The 22,259-nt window shown below is 37.7% G+C and overlaps 1 pseudogene; it reads right to left on the bottom strand.

The window, feature by feature from the left end:
- LOC128584264 (torsin-1B-like) overlaps positions 1–19,432 on the bottom strand; it is a 66,851-nt pseudogene extending 47,419 nt beyond the window's left edge.
- Between the last annotated feature and the right edge of the window lie 2,827 nt (positions 19,433–22,259).

Genomic DNA, 22,259 nt, shown 5'->3' with positions numbered 1-22,259 from the left:
CAGCTTGATTTGTAGGTAGAATTTTCACGTATGTTTACATCTGTCCCCCTGCATCTTCATTCACTGATCTGCAGCCTAGCTTTTGAAGTTACAAAGAGTCTATGGCTTCTTCCTTCCAATAGTCTTCCAAATGCTCAAAGACAGAGATTGTACTCACGTACTCCATGAGCCTACTCTCCACCAAGCTAAATGTGTCCTGTGTGTTCATGCCATCTTCTCACACCAGGCATGACTTGACTTTGTCTCTAAAACATGCTTGTTATGTGAGTTAGAATCTCTCAGTGGTTCATCCTTCCTGGTCCCTGCATGGAACCAGGCCTAGAATGGGTACGTGCTGAAATCCTCAATTGTTGTTTCACAAATACATCACACCATGGCCTTATGTGATGAGTTTTTAAAAAGACTAATGTCTGTGTCCCATCCTGGAAAGACTCATTTAGTTGATAATAGGTGTATCCCAGACATATATTGTCAGATAATGTCTTTATGCATTAAAGTATGAGAAGTATTTGTCTAAATCAGTAGTTCTAAACCTTGGTTGCACATTGGAATTATGTTAGGAGCTTTAAAAAAATACTAATTTTTAGTTCTACTCCAAGAGATTCTGATGTTTGGAATGTATGCTTGGGCATCGGGATTTTTACAAGTTCCCTAAATGATTTGAATGTACAATCTAATGAGAATCACTACTCTGTATCTTATGTATGACAGTAATTAAGCTCATGGCCATGAATAAGGTACTTATTTTCTTCCACAATTTCCTCTTTGAAGAAAGTAAACCATGGCTCTGGCACAATGGACCAAAGTCATATTAAGTATTTAGTACATTTTCTAACAAAGGAAGCTTAGAAATTTAGGAGATTCTGAAAAAAATCAGGCTGATGAAGAAAGATGAAATCTGAATTAATTTTCCCAGAAAAGTGAAGGTTGGAGATTGGTTATAGATTTTCAATTCCTAGAAAGGTAATTTAATAGAAGATACCAACCAGCTATTCTCCTTTGCCACCAGAAGAGCAGCCAAGACAAGACAGTAGTGTGAGAGAGGTTGTCATGGTACCTGGGATTATTTCCTGGTGATTACTGGGCCAGTCATCCAGGTGCTATTATCCTCAGGGCAGCTGGTGCCAGGCACTTTAACAATGAGAGGGACTATGTTTATGACAACTAGGCTTTCCATGGAAGAAATGTTTTGGTCACCAAGATCCTGGGGGCTATGGAAGCTGAAGGAGGGGCAGAAGTTATATCGACTCTACAAATCTATTTGTATAATGCAAAATGGTCAAATTAAATTGCACAATGGTCCCAAGTGTCAAGCCCAGAACAAAAGGATACTATAGCAGCAGGATGACATCTCAATGAGTAAACAGGTCACAAAGTAGGCAAGGAAAGTGGAGTTCAACTGGGACAGACACAGCAGCCAGAGGCCAGTGGTATTTCTTGGTAACTTTCTAGGGCTGTAGGTTGGTAAGGAGACACCTTGTGTTTTCAGTGGTGTGATGGGAAGGAAAATTACTTCCAAATCAAAAAGCTATGGCTACAAATCCCAGCCCCAGCACTTTTTAGCAGATGACCTCAGATTATTTTCTAAAAGACAAATAACATTGTCTTATGCAATTGCGATAATAAAATAGGACCAAAAGTAAAGTAACCTTTATATCACTTGGTATCAAGAAGATATTTAATAGATGGTGGATGTTGGTGGTGTTTTTTGCCATCATCATGGTTATACAATAGTTCCAAGAAAATGAAACTTATGGTCAATTAAACCAGAAATTCTTTTTCACAAGCCACCCCGCAGAAGAGATGTGATTCCTGGCTGACAAGAGCCTAATGCGCAGTTGTCAGGATTATTCATCACAGAGAGATCTTTCTCACAACCCAGATATTTGCCAGTAAAAATCCTCTTGCATCATCAAGTTTGTAAACTGATTTTACATGTAAAGTAGAAACTTTAACAGCATAATGGAGTGAGCCCAGAGCATAATTCTACTCAGCCACATAATTTTTGAGTGCAGATTTCATTCCCCAGGCAATTGAAGCAGTATCAAAAATACACTACTCGGACCTGATCAAACTAAAAAGCTTCTGCACAGCCAAGAACATAGTAAGTAAAGCAAGCAGACAGCCCTCAGAATGGGAGAAAATATTTGCAGGTTATACCGCTGATAAAGGTTTAATAACCAGAATCCACAGAGAACTCAAACGTATTAGCAAGAAAAGAACAAGTGATCCCATCTCAGGGTGGGCAAAGGACTTGAAGAGAAATTTCTCTAAAGAAGACAGATGCACAATCTACAGACACATGAAAAAAAAGCACATCATTCTTAATCATCAGAGAAATGCAAATCAAAACTACTTTGAGATATCACCTAACCCCAGTAAGAGTAGCCCACATAACAAAATCCCCAAACCAGAGATGTTGGTGTGGATGAGGAGAAAAGGGCACACTTCTACACTGCTGGTGGGAATGCACAGTAATACATTCCTTCTGGAAGGATATTTGGAGAATACTTAGAGATCTAAAAATAGACCTGCCATTCGATCCTCTAATTCCTTTAGTAAGTTTATACCCAGAAGACCAAAATTCACAATATAGCAAAGATATCAGTACCAGAATGTTTATTGCAGCCCAATTCATAATTGCCAAGTGCCCATCGACCCACGAATGGACTAGCAAAGTGTGGCACATGTATACCATGGAATATTATGCAGCCTTAAAGAAAGATGGAGACTTTACCTCTTTCATGTTTACATGGATGGAGCTGGAACATATTCTTCTTAGCAAAGTATCTCAAGAATGGAAGAAAAAGTACTCAGCCCTACTATGAAGCTAATTTATAGCTTTCACATGAAGGCTATAACTCAACTATAGCTCAAGAATATGGGGAAAGGGCCAAGGGAGGGGAAGGAAGGGGGGAGGTTAGGGTGGAGGGAGAGTAATGGGTGGGGGCACATCTAAGGTGCATCTTAGAATAGGTACAGGGGTAACCTACTAAATGCAGAATACAAATGTCTACATACAATAAGAAAATGCCATAAAGGCTGCATTGAACAGTTTAATGAGAATATTTCAGATTGTATACGAAACCAGCACATTGTACCCCTTGATTGCACAAATGTACACAGCTATTATTTAACAATAAAAAAATAATAAAAAATAATAAAATAAAATTCTATACTTAAGCCAGTTTCCTTTATTCCAGGAGAATCGGTCTTTGGTATGGCGATGGACAGGTTTTGCCTTTCAGTATTATGCATCCTCCTAACTTTAGGAATATATGAAAGATGTTACACATGCCTAATCCTTTTGGAAGATAAACATGGGGTATTATATATTTATATTAATCATCACTCCTTTTTACAAATGGAGAAACATAGGCTTAAGTATCTTGTCCAAGACCATGTTACAAGAGTCAAACTCAAGTCTGTTGGATTCCAAGATCCATACTATAATACCTCTTCAACCACCTCTACTGCCTTATATCTACATCTGGAAATAGGACTTCTAGGCAAAAAGCCAGACTTCCAAGCAGGGTATATTTAGTAAAATTAGCACAATCAAAAAATCATTCATAAACAGCACTGATGGGGAGTGATCATCCCTGAGAAAAGTGGAGCTGTGTGCACAGAAGGAATACATCTCCACATTATGGCTCTCAGTTTAACCCTTTCACATCTATTCACTTATTCATTTGTGTACTCATTCATTTGATTATTGAGCATACAGCTGAACTTATTCCATGCTTCAAAGGGACCCAGCAATGAGTCAGACAGATGACTAAATGCAATTGTGCTCAGTTTATGAAGGATACCTTGATGTCTGTGATGAAAAAGGAATGTCTTCCCCTTCTGAAGCCCCTCACCACTCTTACCAACATTACCTGTGGTATCCAGGGCTCTTGGATGACAGTACATTATAAAATGCATGGAGCTTCCTGCCACACCTCCAGGCCTCTGCTTTTAGACGCTCTCCCTGTCCACACTCTCAAATACGGTTCTCATTTATTAATAGTTTACTACTTCCCAAAGTCCTGCAGCCCTAATACCCGACACTTCCTTGAAACCTGGGCACTCAGTACCTGTACTCAAAGGCTGTGTGCAGTCATTAAACACTGCAGTTTTGCATTGGGTTTGGGTTCTACTTGGCCATCTAATTCCTTGTAATCTCAATTTCCTTATTTGTGCAGTTGGGATAAGGCCAGTGGCTTACTCTAACCAACTGTTGCTGCTCTAATCAGATATTATTCTCATGAGTTTCCTAAAACTGTATAACTATATTTTCTTCCTCTTCAGGAGTTTCCACCAACTTTTTCTTGCTGTATAATCAAGACCAATCTAAATCATGTTTTCAAGAACCCCCTTACCCAATATTATCTTTTCTACTTTTCCTAACCTCTCAGTGCTCTGACTCAGTGGACTGACTACTGCTCCAGAAACATCCTGAGCTCTCCATTTCCTCTCTCTTTGTTCAGCCTTCCCTTCTCGCAGACTGCCTTTCCCTTTGCTCTGCACTGCTCACCTTTGCAATCATCTGGTTGTGCAACCTGAGCACAACCTCCACCATGGAGTTTTCCCAGATGCCATTGTTGGAATCAACCCTTATTTCTTGTGCTTACCACCATTATAATTCTGTCTGTCTTTAACTGAAGTTACTCTGATAGATGTTTGTATGGTGAGCTTGATGGTGAGCTTCTCAAGGTCAGGGAACAGGTTTATGAAGGCTTTTTGAATAAAATGAAGTGAAATTCATCCTCTGCCTACCTTAAGTGGAAAGGCACTGTCTACCTCAGCAAACATGAAACCCTACTTGGTTTAGGGTTAATTCTTTAATTCTGTTTATGCAATCTATTTTCTCTCCGATTCCTAGGATATTTGAGCTGGCATGACATAGGATTTTCTGGATGATTTAGTCTTCCATCATTTATGATCTCCCTAACCATGTAACTATTTGTTTCAGGGCAGACATTTGAAGAAAAGGTTAGTTTGAGTCTCAAACTTGAGATTTGCTTCTTGTGTCAGACAGCGACACATAGCTTGAATAATGTATTGAATGGTTTCAAGAATCAGGCCCTGTGGTAGAGTACAGGTAGACCTCTCAATTATTCATCACCACACACTGGAAGGAAAAAAGAAGTGAGAGAAGATCAGGAAAGTAGAAGAATCTGATAGCAAGGCTTGGGGCTCCCACTCAATTTGTTCTTAAAGGGTAGAGTGATGATCAGCTCTCCTGATGTAAAGTAGATTCTGAGGAAAGTGGCATTTAGGGGCATGAGATGATAGGTCTGAACATCCAAAAGAGACCTTAGGTATGTATGAATGCCTTAGCAATTCCCTCGGGAAGACGTGATGGAGTGCCAGTGCATGCCATAGGACAAGGGTGGGGAAACTTTTCGTGTTGGGAGGCCTCATTAATTTAGCCATAATCAGGAAGCTTCAATTAGATATAGTTAACAATGTAAATTATTTTGTAAAAATCTAACTACTATGTACTTAATTATTTCAAAAAATGAAAATTATTTGTTAATTTTACAGTTTTGGCCAGGGCTGGGCTTGAACCCTCCACCCCTGGTATATGGGGCCAGAGCCCTACTCCTTGAGGCACAGGTACCTCCCTATTTGTTAATTTTAATGTTAACTGACTTTTTAATGAGTTTGCTGGGTCTGCTTTTTGTTCCAAAGCATTTAAATATTTCAGTTTGAGTTGATTTTCTAGATGGGTGTATGTATCAGTCATTTGTGATCTGAAGGATGTCTTGAGATGGGCTAGGTAGGAGGATTCATAGTAATAAGTGATCGAAAAGCAAGAGGCATATTTGGGGTATGTTGCCAAAGGCCTCGGTGTCTTCAATTTTTCATATTTCAGTTGGATCTTTCTTAACATCAAACAATGACTTTATTTATTTATTTACTTATTGCAGTTTTTGACTGGGACTGGGTCTGAACCTGCCACCTCTGGTATATGGAGCCAGTGCCCTACTCCTTGAGCCACAGGTGCCGCCCTAAACAATGACTTTAAACTGTTATCTACTGAGAGATATCATTGTCTTAGTGATATCAACTAGGTGAGGCTGAAATGCTAATGTGAGTGTGATGTCATAATTCTCAAAGCCAGTGAACTTTTCATTGTAGTCTCCAAATAATAGGTCTATAGCAGCTGCATAATCTTCTGATGACTCATGTATATCATCTGTTCATCAGTGACCTTTTCTAAGGGAGGAAAATGTTCATCCAAAATTTTCTTTTGTAGAAGTGTTTTGAAAAAAAGATAGTTTGTTTCAAAATGCTTGGATTTTTGCCACATATCAAAGTATATAGACTTAATTTTACCTTGCAAAGAAATATTCAATCATTTTGATTTGATGTGCTATCACAGAGAAATGATGCATTCCTACAGAAATCTTTCAATAATACACATTGCTGATTCTGTTTTTCATAAAATTGAAATGTCTGTTCTTGCAGAGAAAATTTTGGCTAATACCTGTCCCTGTGAGAGCCAACACACTTTAGAACAATATGGAAAATTCACACTGCATACCTCATTGTTCAACATTAGCATGTTAGGAAACTGGTGATACCCTGTTGCATTTGCAAAAATATAGTTAACAATACTTACAACTTTTTGCAAAGTGTCACTTAACAGAGTAGCTTTAGCACAGAGATTTTGTTGATGCAACATACAATGAAGAGAAATGAGAACATTTAGATCTGTTAATATTTATTTTATCTGTGCAATAAACCTTTCATGTTTTCTTGTCATGGAAGGTGCATTGTCTGTACATATATTCACTAAATTCACCAAATTTAGTCCAACTTCACATATATCTTGTAAGTTTTTGAAGATATTCTATTCCCTATGTTCTGTTCATAAGAGTGTCCAAAGTGAGTAACTCATCATAGCAAAGGAAATCTGCTATAACACAGATATAGTATAAGACCTGTGGTGAGTCAGTAGTATCAGCTCATTCTTCCAGAGCAATTGAATTATATACATTTTCCTTTTGAAGTATTTCATGAAATTTTTATGCTAAATTGAAGATTAACTTGTGCTATCAATTAGTCATAGTTCTCCTTGAAAGAGGCCCTTGTTTGTACTTTGAAATGTTATTGGGATCTAAGCATCCTACAGTTTTGACAATGAGTTCTTTTGTAATTTTTGCATCACTGAATAGCCCCCCCACTTTTTCCTGAGTATATAAGCTACTTTATAAGTTGCTTCAGTGGCATTCTTTCCACGTATTATAGCTACTTAAAAAATCATCTTTGTCTTTGCTTTTCATCTTTTAAGTTCTGCAGTACAAACTTTTGCACCTCTCTCTACTTGAAAATATTTGTGATCCTTCTGAGTGTTTTGATGCTGATGAGCATTGACTTTCTTTAATGTTGATATTTCAGTATCATAAAGCAAGCAAATCATCTTATCTTAGCATAAACGGGATAATATTGCAATTCTCATTTGAATTCTCATTTAAAAATCTGTTTTTTTCCTTCAGTGTTCTCTTGGTCTTTTTTGACATGATGGGCCGTCAAGCAGACAGAATTACAAAATACAGTAGAACCTCTGTGAGTTCACCAACCAAGGGACTGTAACAAATTGGTCAACATATGGAGGCTGTCAACATAAGGAACTTCCATATAGTACACGTAAGGGATGTCTGCTTTGTGAAAATTGGATCAACATAAGGAGATGGTCAACTATGGAGGGTCTACTGTACTGTCGAGCTGTGCAACTATTCACAATTCCATTACAAACAAAAAGACAGTGCATCATTGTCAGAAGTTGATAACACACTGGTGTACTCAACCCCTATCAACTCTCCCCAACCAGGCTCGTATGGTAATGGCACCAGTCAGGTGGGACAAGTTAGAACAAAATCATGAGCATAGGAACCATCAATTTAGCCCTCATGGCTCACTAATGTTTTAATTGTGCCCGTCAATCTGGGAGGATTATTTCATAGAAACTTATTATATTCTCCAGAATTTTAAATGTACTCATTTTTAAAATAAAATAAAAATATAAACAAAAATGTATTACTAAAAATAAAAGAATTTGTTGTGTAAAATTTGGGTTCAATCAAAAGGCCAAACATAAGGACCTAGAAGATCACATGTTCCCACCCCTGCCACCACGGGGAAGGTGTGTATGTGTGAGTCAGGTGCAGTGCAGTGGGTGCCAGGGAAGCTTTGAATACAAATTGGGGATAATTAGCTTTAGGACCAGGAAAGCGAGGGCTACTCTAGAGGGATAGGAGTAGGATACAAGAAAGCTAGGATACAAGAAAGAGCTAGTTTGGACTAAAGAAAATACCAGGTCTTCTATTAAGAGTGGAGCAATGAGTAAAAGTTGCCAAGCTGTGGTTAGATGTGCTCATGCCTTCCTATTCAACCACATTTCTTCTGAGCAGCAGGGGAACAGAGCGGTAAGTGTGCAACCTATTTACAAGATGATATCACTTGACATTCTGTCCTACCTTATCAGACTCAGAGATAGGAAAGAATGATAGATTTTGTGGAATAAAATGTGCTAAATACTGCTTATTTTAAGTTCACCTAGCTATCATCTAGGCCAGCTATCTTCAGGGAGGATTTCTTGAGGGATACCAGAATTAACCCAACCATCACAGCCCCTGCAATATTACCACCTCCTGACCAACATATGGCTGAACAAGGAAAAGTAAACTGCCATTTGAAGGATACTACTCTTTATAGAAAAGTGCTCCTCTTTTCTGCAAGCCAATGAAGAGGATGAATTCAAATGATGCAGAGAGCCTGATGGATGCAGTCTTTTCATGCCCTTCCTTGTCAATCTCCTCTGCTGGTGAACTGGCCTGTCACCCCTTGTGCAGCCTGCATAGCCAAAAAGAGATTTAGCAAAGAGACCATGACTGAGAGAGGGACTGAAGGGAGCATTCTTGTTCTTTGTCTTGATAAGGATGTATAAATTTCCAGTGGAAAGAGGCTGGGAAGAGCTCACTCAGATGCCTCAAAGGAAATTTACTCAAAGCACATCAACAACCATTTGCATGAGAAACAGCAACAATCAAGAGAAAGGGTTATAATGTGTCCAATCAAGTGGGATAAAGATCGTGGCCCTTTTCCTGTGCCTCCATAGTTCTTCAGCATCCACAGCATCTGAGAAAAGATCTTCCAGGAGAGAGAGAGTAATCACAGGCTGTCTGGAAGGGGGGCAACCCCCTTTCTACCTTCCCTACCTCATTCCACACTCCAAGCCAGAGTTCTCTCCTGTACCAGCAAAGGTGAAAAAGACAGCCGTGATCAAGATTGAATTTATGATTTTTAAATGAGACCTGTGCACCAGGATAAGACTCCTGTAATCACATAAAGAAACCAAAGAGTCAAGGAATCAAACAAAGATGTGACATTAAGAGAGATGCCCTCCGTCAGAAAGGGGAGTGACACAGCACTGATGGGCACCAGTTTCTGGAATAAAAAATAAAGCCATTTAATGTTTATAGCCAATGAGCTGAGACACACCAATAAATATAAATATCACTTTGAAAAACTAGTATAAAGTCAAATGGAAACTTTGAGAAGAGTGACACTGAATGATGATTCACTTAGCTTGGTTCCTTAGCAAATTTCACAGAAGAAAAGTTTATGGAAGAACAGTTTTCTTGTTTCTAAATCCTGGTATATTAAAACAGCAAAGAAACAATGGAAGAGGGAATTTATGCTGAGGAGCTGCGGCTGTCGCTGAATGCTTCATCACATTTTCCATTAAAAATCACAGTCTGCAGTCAATTTGCTACCACAGAGAGAAACATTAGAGAAATGCTTAATGTTTCAGGCTTAACTGGAACCGAAATTCAATGATTTCCCATTAATAATAATTTTACTCTCTGCCGTTGACTTGGAGCAATTTGCTGCCACTCTTTCCCTTTCTCTTTACAGATGCTGCTGAGTCTGAATATCCTGCTTAAGCACTGGGAGTATTAATTAAAAGTACCAGGAACCATAGTATCTTCAGTGAAATATTAGTATTACATGGAGGCCTGTGAATATAGAAGTTATTTATGGATAAGGCAAAGCTTGCCTTCTAGGGAACCTATAAATTAGCTTTTAAAACCCATAAGGAGGACCAACAAGCAATCTCTGTGTTGTGGCCAGCAAATCCAGATATTCAATAAATCTAAGTATTCTTGTCTGCTACCCTCAACTCTCTCCAGATTCTGGATATAATGTTTTCCTTTCTTGTAAGAATCCTCACAACTTCTGCAAGTGGCACAAGGACCCGTTGGGGAAGAAGAAGGGAGAAGGAAATGGGAACAACCGATGTCCCTGTTCTGGATCCCTAGGGGAGGTGAAGGGAATCATAAAACCAGGCTTTAGAGCCAGAGATCTCAAGTTTGAAGACGAAGCAGATAGGTGTGTCTGAGGTGCTCCCCGCCATCACTGAAGTTGTTACAGTGGCAATGCACAGAACTTGCTCTGAGTGTGTCCACACGTGTACAATCATGCATTTGCACACATGCACGCAAAGAGACAGATGAGCAATCCATACGTATCTAGCACGCAGCACGTGATGTAGGCGCAGTGCTGCTATTACGCAGCATGGGGCCCATTCTGCTTCCTCCTTGTTTTCATAAGAGACGGTCTTTGAATCAGGAACATGGTTGAAATAGTCCAAAGAACCAATTGAGACAAAAGAAGTTGAAGTTTCCTATCCCCCTGTGATCTTTGGTGTTATTTGGTGATGCTAAACAATGTTGTCATGCGAGCAATCAATATCCACCTTTGTTTGTAGCTGACTTTCCCACCTCTTCCGTGTTCTTAGTGACTGGATAAGTGATTGCTATCCAGGCCCGAACTGACTGATGAGTAAGGCAGCCTTCTCTGTCCACGGAAACTATAAAAACAACATGCGCAGTCCAGGAATCACAGATTTCTCTTATCATCAAACATCGTAGCTCCAACTTCTGAGTTTCCTTTTCTGGCTGTGCTGCAGAGACCACATACGGGATGTTTGATGATTATTATCAAGTGAGGCAGAAACAGAGTAGAAGTAGCCAAGACCTTGACCTCTTGCAAGGTTACTTCAAGCTTTATATTCCCCAATGTGAATAGTAGTTCTTTTGCAAAAAGTGCCCTTTGGATAAATTTCATATTTTCTCCTTGCTTAAAAGAGAGGCATTTGGATTTATGTTATACTTTTCAAAAATCTATAAAGAGAGTAAAAGGAATTATGAAGAAAAAAATAATTTTACTGAAATGTGAAGAAAAGCAACACTCCAAAAGGAAGTCCATGCTAGGGAGACACATCTTACATGTCAATAGTGGTGCAGGTATTTGGCCACATCAGTCTGGGTTAAACGGTTGGGGAAGAAGAGGTGACGAGGCTAACACACTGAGTTGGAAGATGCAGTAGCAGTCAGCACAGGGCCTGTGGTTCAACACACCTTAAAAACTACTGGCTGTCCTCGTTACACAGCAGTGGGATTTTGTTTCCTGGGGCTGGTCCTTCTTTCCTGTAGCCTCCTTGAAGTCTACTCTTCTGGCAGGGGCTTTGTTCCTGTTAACCTTGGCTTCTGCTCATCCCTTCTTCCCAGCTGTACACTCCTTCCCAATTGCTGATCCAGTATCCCTCTTTCCCTCCCAACTCACTATCCATCACCCTAACATCTTCCTTCTCCCTCTCAGGAGGAGATAGAGTTTAAGGAAGAGAAAATTCCCAGCCCGAGAATTTCTGGGAAACCAGGAGGAAGTCCCCACGTTTGGTCTTCGTTCCTGTGCTGACTTTCAGGAATGAAGCTAGAGCTGCCAGATTTTAAGGTCCACTGACTTTACTGAGTCCTCTGCAAAAGAATTCCTCTTCTTTTAAACTTTAGATGAATTTAGGAATAATTTTTCCTATTACCCCCCCCCCAGAGAGATATATAACATTTTACATTTCAAATTCTGGGGCTCTAATGAGATAATTGACCTGAAAACTTTTTGAAAAGCTAAGATATGTATACACAGCTGGATCATTATTTGAGTACCTCAAAGTTTAAGGTACTCGCTATTCCTCAAAGATTCCTTAAACGTTCTTCTTTATCTTCCCTGAAGATCTCATTTTACATTCAGATTTATTCTACCTAACAAAAGTCATCGGAGATAACCTCATATACATTTTAATAAGGCTGATCTTGTTCTGGAAGATGATGAGGTTTCGTTTGTGGTTGTTAAGGTGCAGAGTTTTCCAAATAAAAATTGAGAAATAAACTCCTGAAACTAATCACATGAATATGGTTTTTCTCAAAGATTATTATTTTTTGCTTGTATTTCTATTAAACTCTGAATTCCTAAGTTGATTTTAATTAACCAGAATAGCTTACATGGGTGGTCACATTTTTACTCTACAGTGTCCAAATCCCCAGGGGACAGGTTGTGTGGTTTCGATTTCATTGTGGTCCTTGTCCTGAAACAGAAAACTCTATAAGGTCAGGGACAGCTTCTGATCTATCATCATTATAAATCTCTTGTGTCTCATACTGTGCCTTGATATAGTAGACCATAAATATATGCTGAATGAAATAAATGTTGATTGAAAAAATCCTGTTTTAATATACTTTTGAAGAATTCATCTCAGTAAGTTTGTGTATTATTTTCAGTCTTTTTGAGACAGAGTCGCATTACATCGCTCTTGGTAGAGTGACATGTATCACAGCTCACAGCAACCTCAAATTCTTGGGCTTAAACGATTCTCTTGCCTCAGCCTCCCAAGTAGCTGGAACTACAGGTGCCCGTCATAACGCCCGGCTATTTTTTGGTTGTACACTATACTGGATTACATTATGTTTTAAAAATTATTCTGTGTAGTAAAAGGGAATGGTGGAAAGAACATTAAACATAAACCCAGCTGAGCTGAACCCTTGTTCATTGAACTCTACTAACAATTAACCATTTATTTGCTATAAAAGATGACCTTCGGATTTCATATTGACAATGAACAATGACGGAAAGTTTGGAAAAAATTCTTTCTGGGCTATAGATAGAATGTCTTTACTTGACCTTTCCCCTCCGTTTAAGTTAATGCAATTTGGATTACATAATTTTTTTAATATGAAGGGAAAGTGTTTATCTTGAATGATGAAGTCTATAATTGCAGTTTAAGTCATATTTTAAAGTATTCTGCTTGATATAGAAAAGCAACAAGAAAAGTAATGAGTTTCATTCATTTGGTCCTTCACTACTTACAAGCTATGTGATCTTGAGCAAGTCATTTTGTTATTTTGGGCTTCAATTTCTTCATGTGCAAATTGGAAGACACCACTAAGTGGATTCTCGATCTTTTCCCATCTGTATTCTCCTGTGATTCTTGATTTATTCAACGCTCCAAAGATTTGGCACTGGCATTCTTGTTCTCATCCATTATTCTTTTATTCAGCAAATATGACCGAGTAGCTATTAGGTATAGGCACTGTGCTAGGTTCTAAGAAATCATTGCTGGTCCCTGACCCATGAAGGTTATCATTTCTTTATTTTTCCTTTTCTGAAGTTTCCCTAAGAATACCTAATGCCCATTAGGAGATGTACAGAGGAATATTAACTAGAAGCACAAAGTACACATATTCCATTACAGGAGAAGTATTGTAAATGAACACAATACAACCATGCGAGGTTGAGGGGAAGCAGAGTCAATATAAAGTTCAAGTTAGGACAGGTTTGTAATTTTATTACTTTTTCTTTTATAATTTTAAAATTTATACTATTTTTTTGTTATAGTTTCTCACATTTTCATGATTCTTTTTAAATTTTCACTCTTTAATTCAGTAAGAATTTATGTTAATGTACTAGAATGTTTATTGCAGCTCAATTCACAATTGCCAAGATGTGGAAGCAACCCAAGTTGCTTGAATGAATGATCCGTGAATGAATAAGAAAAGATGAAGACTTTACATCTTTTGTGTTTACCTGGATGGAGTTGAAACACATCTTTCTTAGTAAAGTAGCTCAAGAATGGAAAACAGTATCCAGTGTACTAAATACTAATATGCAATCAATACATAAATAACTATATACCCACATGAGATCTCATCTAATGGGCGTAATATGAGGGTGTTCAGCATGGCCCCTGGGTGAAGGGCTCAACTACAACTTGAACTTTACCTTAGAAATGAAAACAATGTGTCCTAAACATTTATACCCTAATATTAATCTGAAATTTAAAAAAAAATGTATTAATCAAGGGTATCCAATGAATCCAAATGTATAGAATTTCCAGTAGTTACTCAGTGACAATAATTTGATAAATCTGTCTTTCTCATCGATTTGTGATGCTGCCTTCATTTTCATACAAAGTTTTAGTTGGAGATTTAATTTGGTGCTAGAATATTTATCCTCCTCCATCAGTATCTACAGAGTAGTCTTATAATGTAATCATATCTATTTTTTTATTACCTGTCAATGTCTTTCGATATAATTTCTTTAAAAATATTTATTGTAGATGAATTTTACAACCTTCAGGAACTAGTACAAAAATAGTATTGGCATTTTGGTTGCATTTGATTTTGGGGACTTGATACCTGCATGATATTTAACCTTCTTTTAAGAAATGGTATAGCTGTTCATTTATTCAAGTCTTCTTTTATAATTTCCAACTGTACAATGTACTTTTCTTTGTTTAGATCATGTTTTATCCTCATTGGGTTTACTTGTGGATATTTTCTTTTTTATTACAAAAAGATAATAGAAGCAAAGCTAAATCATATTGGACACTTTGGTAGGAAATAGAGCTTTACAAATATTTCAATCAGAGAAACTTAAAATATTTATTTTTTCGAGGAATATATTGAATATTTTGAAAATATCTGCCCAATTTACTTAGTCTTAAATTATCTGTTTAATATTTTGGTACTTCTACCTATTGAAAATTTATTATATTTATATAATTTATATATAAATATAATATATATAAATATATAATATAATATATTATAATATAATATATGAATTATTTATATTCTGGGCAAGAAAAGAAATCACCTGAAATTTGAAGATGTATTACTAAATACCATTGTAGAAATGGTGCTATTTCTTTTTTATTTTTTTATTTTTTTATTTTTTTTGTAGAGACAGAGTCTCACTTTATGGCCCTTGGTAGAATGCTGTGGCATCACACAGCATTGTTGCTCACAGCAACCTCCAGCTCCTGGCCTTAAGCAATTCTCTTGCCTCAGCCTCCCGAGTAGCTGGGACTACAGGTGCCCGCCACAACACCCGACTATTTTTTTGTTGAAGTTTGGCCGGGGCTGGGTTTGAACCCACCACCCTCGGCATTTGGGGCCGGCGCCCTACTCACTGAGCCACAGGCGCCGCCCCAGAAATGGTGCTATTTCAATGGTCTCTGCCTTTTATACTGGAAGGCAATTTCTTTTATTATGCCTTAGCTTATGTTAATTAAACAATCTCAATTAATGTGAGAATAATAACTAAAGAACAAGGTGTTTTAAAGTGACTACATAATAGTGATAGCTTCTAATCACAGAGCACTTACTACATGCTGGGATGGGAACTTCGCATATATTATGCCTTTTAATTCTCACAATACTCTAGGTGAGATAGCTGTTAAAGTCTCATTTATAGATGAGCACCTGCACAAATCTTCTAGCCAGTCTTGCTTCCCACCTCCAAAGCCAGTGCTTCTATCCACTGTAGACACTGCCTCCTTTTAAATATAAAACTAATGACAAAGCCAGAAAAGTCTGACATGTCTGCTAGGACATTAGAAAATACTTCTAGAATTTTGCCTTCACATAAAGAAGGGGCTCTCAGTTTTTTTCTAGACAAGAGATGCAAAGAAAATCAATGGCTTTTATATTTTATTTATGCCACGTATTAAAAATAATTTAAAATAATATTGGAAAATGAAATCTGCCTTCTTCCCACAGCCCTCATCACAGATAAGCACACATACAAAATTTCACATTCACATATACAGCATGTATATTTCCAAACCCACTCATATACACACTCACACATACATACATATTGAATATTAATTTTGTAAAGAATCTGGTTCTCTTTCAAAGTCAAAAAAAGAAAAATATTTTACTTGTATTATTTTGGTTAAAATTAAAATGACTTTTAGCTATCAGTTCATTTATTAAGAACATTTCTTCAAAAATGCCTTTTAAAATTTTATTTTATTTTAAGTGAGAAATACGTACCAATGTGTCAGCATAGCAGAGTGATCCAGGAACTAAAGCAACATTATTTTATTTTATTTTTTTAGTTGACAAATAATTGTCAATGTGTCAGCATAGCAAAGTGGTCTAAATGCTAAGGCAACATTAAAACATTTTGTGTGTGTGTGTGAAGAACTAAGAAGAATTTCAGGCTTTTTTAAAAGAGTATTGAGTGGAACTTACATAAGTATTCCACTAAGGCACAACAAAACATTCTTTGGGGAAAATAATAATTGTCATTCACTTGAATGGATGCTGCACTTGAATATCCCACCCTTACAAAACAATGAAAGTCAACACATCCAGAAAAAGCCTCAACAAATTAGCACCCTTTCATGGTGAAAACCCTCAGCAAACTAGGCGTAGAAAGAACATATCTCAAAATGATAAAAGCCATATATGACAAACCCACAACCAACATCATACTGAATAGGGAAATGCTGAAAACATTCCCACCAAGAACTGGAACAAGACAAGGATGCCCATTGTCATCACTTTTGTATAAGATAGCGTGGAAGTCCTAGCCAGAGCTATCAGACAAGAGAAAGAAATTAAGGGTATGCAAGTCAGAAAAGAGGAGGTCAAACTATTGCTTTTTGCTGATGATATGATCTTATACCTAGAAAACCCCAAAGATTTCACTAAGATAATTCTGAAACTGATACACAAATTCAGCAAAGCATACATTGTACAAACAAGTAGCATTCCTATACATCAATAACAGTTAAGTTGAGAGTCAAATCAAAAACTTAATATCAAATTGGTACAAAAATAGAAACATAGACCAATGGAACAGAATAGAAAACTCAAATATAAATGCTCATTGACAAAGCAGACAAAAAATACAGCCGACTGGTCTTTGACAAAGGGGACAAAAAATATAGACAGACGAAAATTATCCCTATTCAGGAAATCATGCTGAGAAAACTGGAGAGCCAAATGCACAGCATTGAAACAGAATCAGTATCTGTCACCACTTGCAAAAGTTAATTCAAGGTGGACAAATGACTTAAATGTAAGGAATGAAGACATAAGAATTCTGGAAGAAAATGTGAGAAAGACTCTTTTAGATATCAGTCCAGGCATCCATGAATGGATTAATAAATTGTGGTATATGTACACCATGGAATATTATGCAGCCTTAAAGAAAGATGGAGGCTTTACCTCTTTCATGTTTACATGGATGGAGCTGGAACATATTCTTCTTAGTAAAGTATCTCAAGAATGGAAGAAAAAGTACCCAATGTACTCAGCCCTACTATGAAACTAATTTAGGGTTTTCACATGAAAGCTATAACCCAGTTACAACCTAAGAATAGGGGGAAGGGGTAAAGGGAGGGGAGGGAGGGGGGAGGCGGGTAGAGGGAAGGGGATTGGTGGGATTACACCAGCGGTGCATCTTACAAGGGTATATGTGAAACTTGGTAAACGGTCTGTGAAGCTAGTGAATGATGCCCCATGATTATATCAATGTACACAGCTATGATTTAATAAAAAAAATAAATAAATAAAAAAGAAAAAAGAAAACCCCAATGTCAATCATAGCAACAACATAAATAAATGAATGAGACTTTACTACATTAAAAATATTCTACCCAAGGGGGGTAATCAGCAGAGCAAATAGATAACTTGAAGAATGGGAGAAATGGTTCACCAGCTATGTATCCAACAAAGGGCTAATAACAAAAATCTACAAAAAACTCAAGAAACCTCCCCCACCAAAAAGTCAAACAACCATATTAAAAACTGGGCAAAAGAAATGAACAGACGTTTTTCAGAAGAAGGTAGATTGATGGCCAATAAACCTATGAAGAAATGTTCAACATCACTAATCATCTGGAAAATGCAAATTAATACTACAGTGAAATAATCACCTTACCCCTGTTAAAATAGCTTTTATTAAAATGTCCCCAAATAATAGATGCTGGCATGGATGCAGAAAGAAAAAAAAAAATACTTCTACACTGTTGTGGGCCTCCTGATTAGTACAACCTCTATGGAAAACAATATGGTGATTCCTCAATGAACTAAAAGAAGAGCTACCATTTGATCCAGCAATTCCCTACTGAGTATTTACCCCCCCCCAAAAAAAGACAGTTATTTTTCCAAAAAGTACGTACACTCAAATGTTTATTGCAGCATAATTCACAATTGCAAAGATGTGGAATCAACCCAAGTTCCCATCAATTCATGAATGGATTAACAAAATATCATGGAATATTATTCAACTATAAGAAGGATGACTTAATGTCTTTTGCAACGATTTGGATGGAACTGGAATCCCTTATCCTATGTGAAATATATAAAGGATGGACCTGTACTCACTCTTAAATTAGAACTAACTGAAGAGCACAGAGGTGAATAGAGGGAAGTAAAACTCAATGGAAATCAAGTAGGAGTGTAGGGAGGAGAAGGAAACAGATGAAAATCTACCTAAGTGAACAAGTGAACGCCATCTGGGTGACCGGCACACTTGCAACCAGGAACCAAGCTGTATAAAAGTGATCCATGTAAACAAAACTATGTGTACCCCTGTAATCACAACTCTGAAATAGTAATAAAAATTGTTAAACATCTCTGAAGGATTTTTCAATATAGCTAAAGCATGTCAGGAACGGTGAGATTATACATACTCTAAAACTAGATACTGCTTAATTTTTTTTTTCCATTGAGCATGTTTTCTTTTTTAAATAAGTTAAACTTGTTATTTTGAGATTATTGTAGTTGAAAGAAATGATCAAAAATTCCTTTGTGTCCTTCATCTATTTTCCCCTGATGGCACCATCTTGCAAAACTATAGTTCAGTTGTATTTATTTTCATAATAAATAGAAAATTGTTTTATTGCTAAGGGGAAGAAAGAAATGAGACATCAGGGAATGAATGCCAAACCATGGAATGGGTCTGTTGATTAACTTGAAGGGTTGAGTAAGTTCAGATGATGACAGGGGGTACAGAGGGGTAGAGTGAGAACTGAGTCCCCTGGGTCAGCTGCTGGGCTCTGCCAAACACTTTTCTGCCACCGTGTATTCTATGTATGCTTTGCTCAAATAGCAGAGAAGAATAGGGTATTTTATTTAATTCTTTCTTTTGGAAGAAACTTTCTTCCTGGGTGGGGCCCTGTAAATACATTTCCCGTTGGAAAGAAACAGGGGTGGGTTGCCCCCACCAGTGTGCAGTCATCCACATCTCTCTTTTCTGTCCTTCTTTGACAGTTCAGCTCCTGGGTGAGGTCACTCAGCTGCATCGTGCCCAAATGGGAGACATGTGGTGAGATGATGTTATGCCACTGAGTTGGTCACTGCCCTCAGTTGTCTTCTAAATCATATCTCAAAATAATAAATGAATAAATAAATAAATGAACAAATAAATAGAACAGGCAAAATAATAAAACAAAACAGTGAAAGTGCATTTGTGTATTTGTTCACCAGCGCAAAACAAAGATACTGGGTTTGACGGTGGCTACCTCTAGTCTTCTCTATTCACGTTATATTTCAGGAAAGTCAGTTTTGAGACCCAGGGTTCTTTTGTGGAACTGACTGCAAGGTGTTGTGGTCCTCTGTCCACCATAGTTAACATGCAGAACATAAATGGATGTGTTTCCATCTGAGGCTCTGGAGCTCCCAGCATAGGTCTCATAAAACATGTAAATAAATGTTTTATCATTTATTCATAGCTAGTTAAGATATATATAAATAAATGAAAATAGCCATTCAGCTGAAAAAATTCATTTACTTAATAAATTTTAATATGGCCAGTATTATTTTTCCAGAATATTGTAGAGCTTTTTTAAATTGCTAAATTACTAAATTGCTAAAGTCAAGCTGAGAACTGCTGAGATCTCAGAAGGCTAGTGGGTACTGAATAAGTTAGTCAGATATTTTCATATGAAATAAGTGAGTCAACTAATTTATCTCTCGCAATGGCATCGTCCCTTTAGATGAAACATTGAGGGGTCTCCTGATGGAAGTGAGAATTTGTTCCAAGGAGTGATTTTGTTTTTTGGTAATAGTAAACAAAGTAATAAACATCCTGAAATATATACCCACCTATTTCAGAAGGGAAAATGTGTTCGAGATAGTAAATGTGATGTTAAATGTGCATATGCATAACATATCCATATATTAAAAATATATATACACACACATCCATATTCACACACATATACATAAATACATACACACAAACACACACCAGCTTCCTCTTTTGAAGAGTACTATTTTGAATCAGTCAGCAAATTGCTTTGCTAGCTGGAATTGCTAGGCCAAGAATACCAACTTAAAATCAAACTGCAGTTTTGTTTCATACTATTTTTTCTTTCTCCCTCAAACTCAACATATTAAAGCAAAACCAAAAAATAAGCCTCTTCCTTTTGATACTTTGCATTTCCTAAAAGAAAGACATATGGTTTATAAACTAGTACTTAAAACGTATCACCATGAATTTATTAAGCTATGACTAGGATAAAATAATGAATGCAGACTCCTACATTGAATCATTTGGTACAAATAAATCAGTAATATCTTAACTTCTTGTCTGCAGGTCTTTGTTTTTTAGAGCGATAAATATTTCTGTCACTGGTAGCGAAGCTGTACACATTGATTTGTTTTTCTTCCTACTGCATTGCAATTTATTCATATAGTGATTTCTGAAAGTTTTTCTAAAGCAGCAAAGCAACACTGTTTTCTAAAAATAAATGTTGTTAATGATTGTGGCTGAACCTCACCCCTCACCTTATTCTTACTGACATAACCCCTGGGGGAGTGTCCCTCGTAGATGGGCCAAGAGGCAGTAGTTGTCTTTGAGACAGAAGCAGAAATTGTTGCGCTGGTCTTCCAGAGAAGCTTCTCCAAAGAAAGGCTGACTCAGCAGGTGCGCGCCTCCTTCCCCTCATCCCTTCTGCTCATCCCCTCTTTCCTGCCAAGGATATGCATGCCACATCTGGAGCAACTGCAGCTCTTTTAACTCACACTGTAAGGAAACTGCCAGGAGAGTCACGGGGATTTGTGGAGGCTCCAAACCAATACGAACCACAGCTTGCTCCCAGACTTTGTACTTTCAAAGAGAAAAAGAGAAAAAATGTCTCACCTCCATTTGGCAGGATATCTGTTGCTCACAGTGAGTGCAATTCCAAATTGTTAAAATTTATCTTCAGATAAAAGTGCTGTATTTTCAGAAGTCTGGAAAGAGAAGACTGAATCCTGGAACCCAACAATAAACAAATCAGTATATCTTGGTCATATCCCAGTAAAATTTTTAGTATAAATACTTTTATTATACAATTATTAGATTTTTTTTTTGAAAATGAATCCTCAGTTTTGATTTATTTTTTCCTTTGCTACCAGACTTACCAATGGCTGAAAAACAAACAGCTGAGGTTGTAACACTTCTGCCCAAACAAACTGTCTGGGAAGGTAGTGGATGGGTGTGGCGTGAGGCACTCAGCAAGGGCTCTGAGACCAACTCGGCTACCTTTGTACCTTTCCCCTTCCCCGCTACCTTGGGGTTTTCAGAGTGCTATCTTTGCCCTTGCCACACTGCCTGTAATAATTTGATCTGTGAGCTCTCTAAAGACAGGAGTGCTGTTTTGTTGATTTGCATATTCTGAATACCCATCGCAGGTTATAGCTCATAGATGGCACTCACTAATGCATAGAGGGTGAAGGGATGAATACATTACAGTCATCACCAGGACTGATTGGCCCTCTGTGAGCAACTGAGCCCTTTGCAGTTGTGGGGAAGGGCTGAGATATCCACCGTGCTATGGACTGCTTCCTGGCAGAGATTTGCTTCTTCATGTGGCAGGGAAGGGCAGCCCAGCCCCACTGGTCTAGCCTGGGGTTGGAGGTCTGATTCCTGACCACCACGGAGCCAGTGAGCTGGAAAGAGCATTGCTCTGAGTTGCAGCAGGGTGTAATTCGTCAAGCCTTGTCCAGACCTTTTCTAAGCAAGTGCCATGGAGACTTGTTCAGAGTGCAGTGTGATAAGGTGGAAAGGTCGCAGGGTGGGTAGCCACGGTGACAGAAGCTTACCTCTAAGATATATGATCTAACCCTTCACCTTCCTGACTCTCC

The sequence above is a fragment of the Nycticebus coucang genome, chromosome 4 (assembly GCF_027406575.1).
Source record: "Nycticebus coucang isolate mNycCou1 chromosome 4, mNycCou1.pri, whole genome shotgun sequence".
Classification (NCBI taxonomy): domain Eukaryota; kingdom Metazoa; phylum Chordata; class Mammalia; order Primates; family Lorisidae; genus Nycticebus; species Nycticebus coucang.
This window is presented reverse-complemented; position numbering and strand designations above follow the sequence as displayed.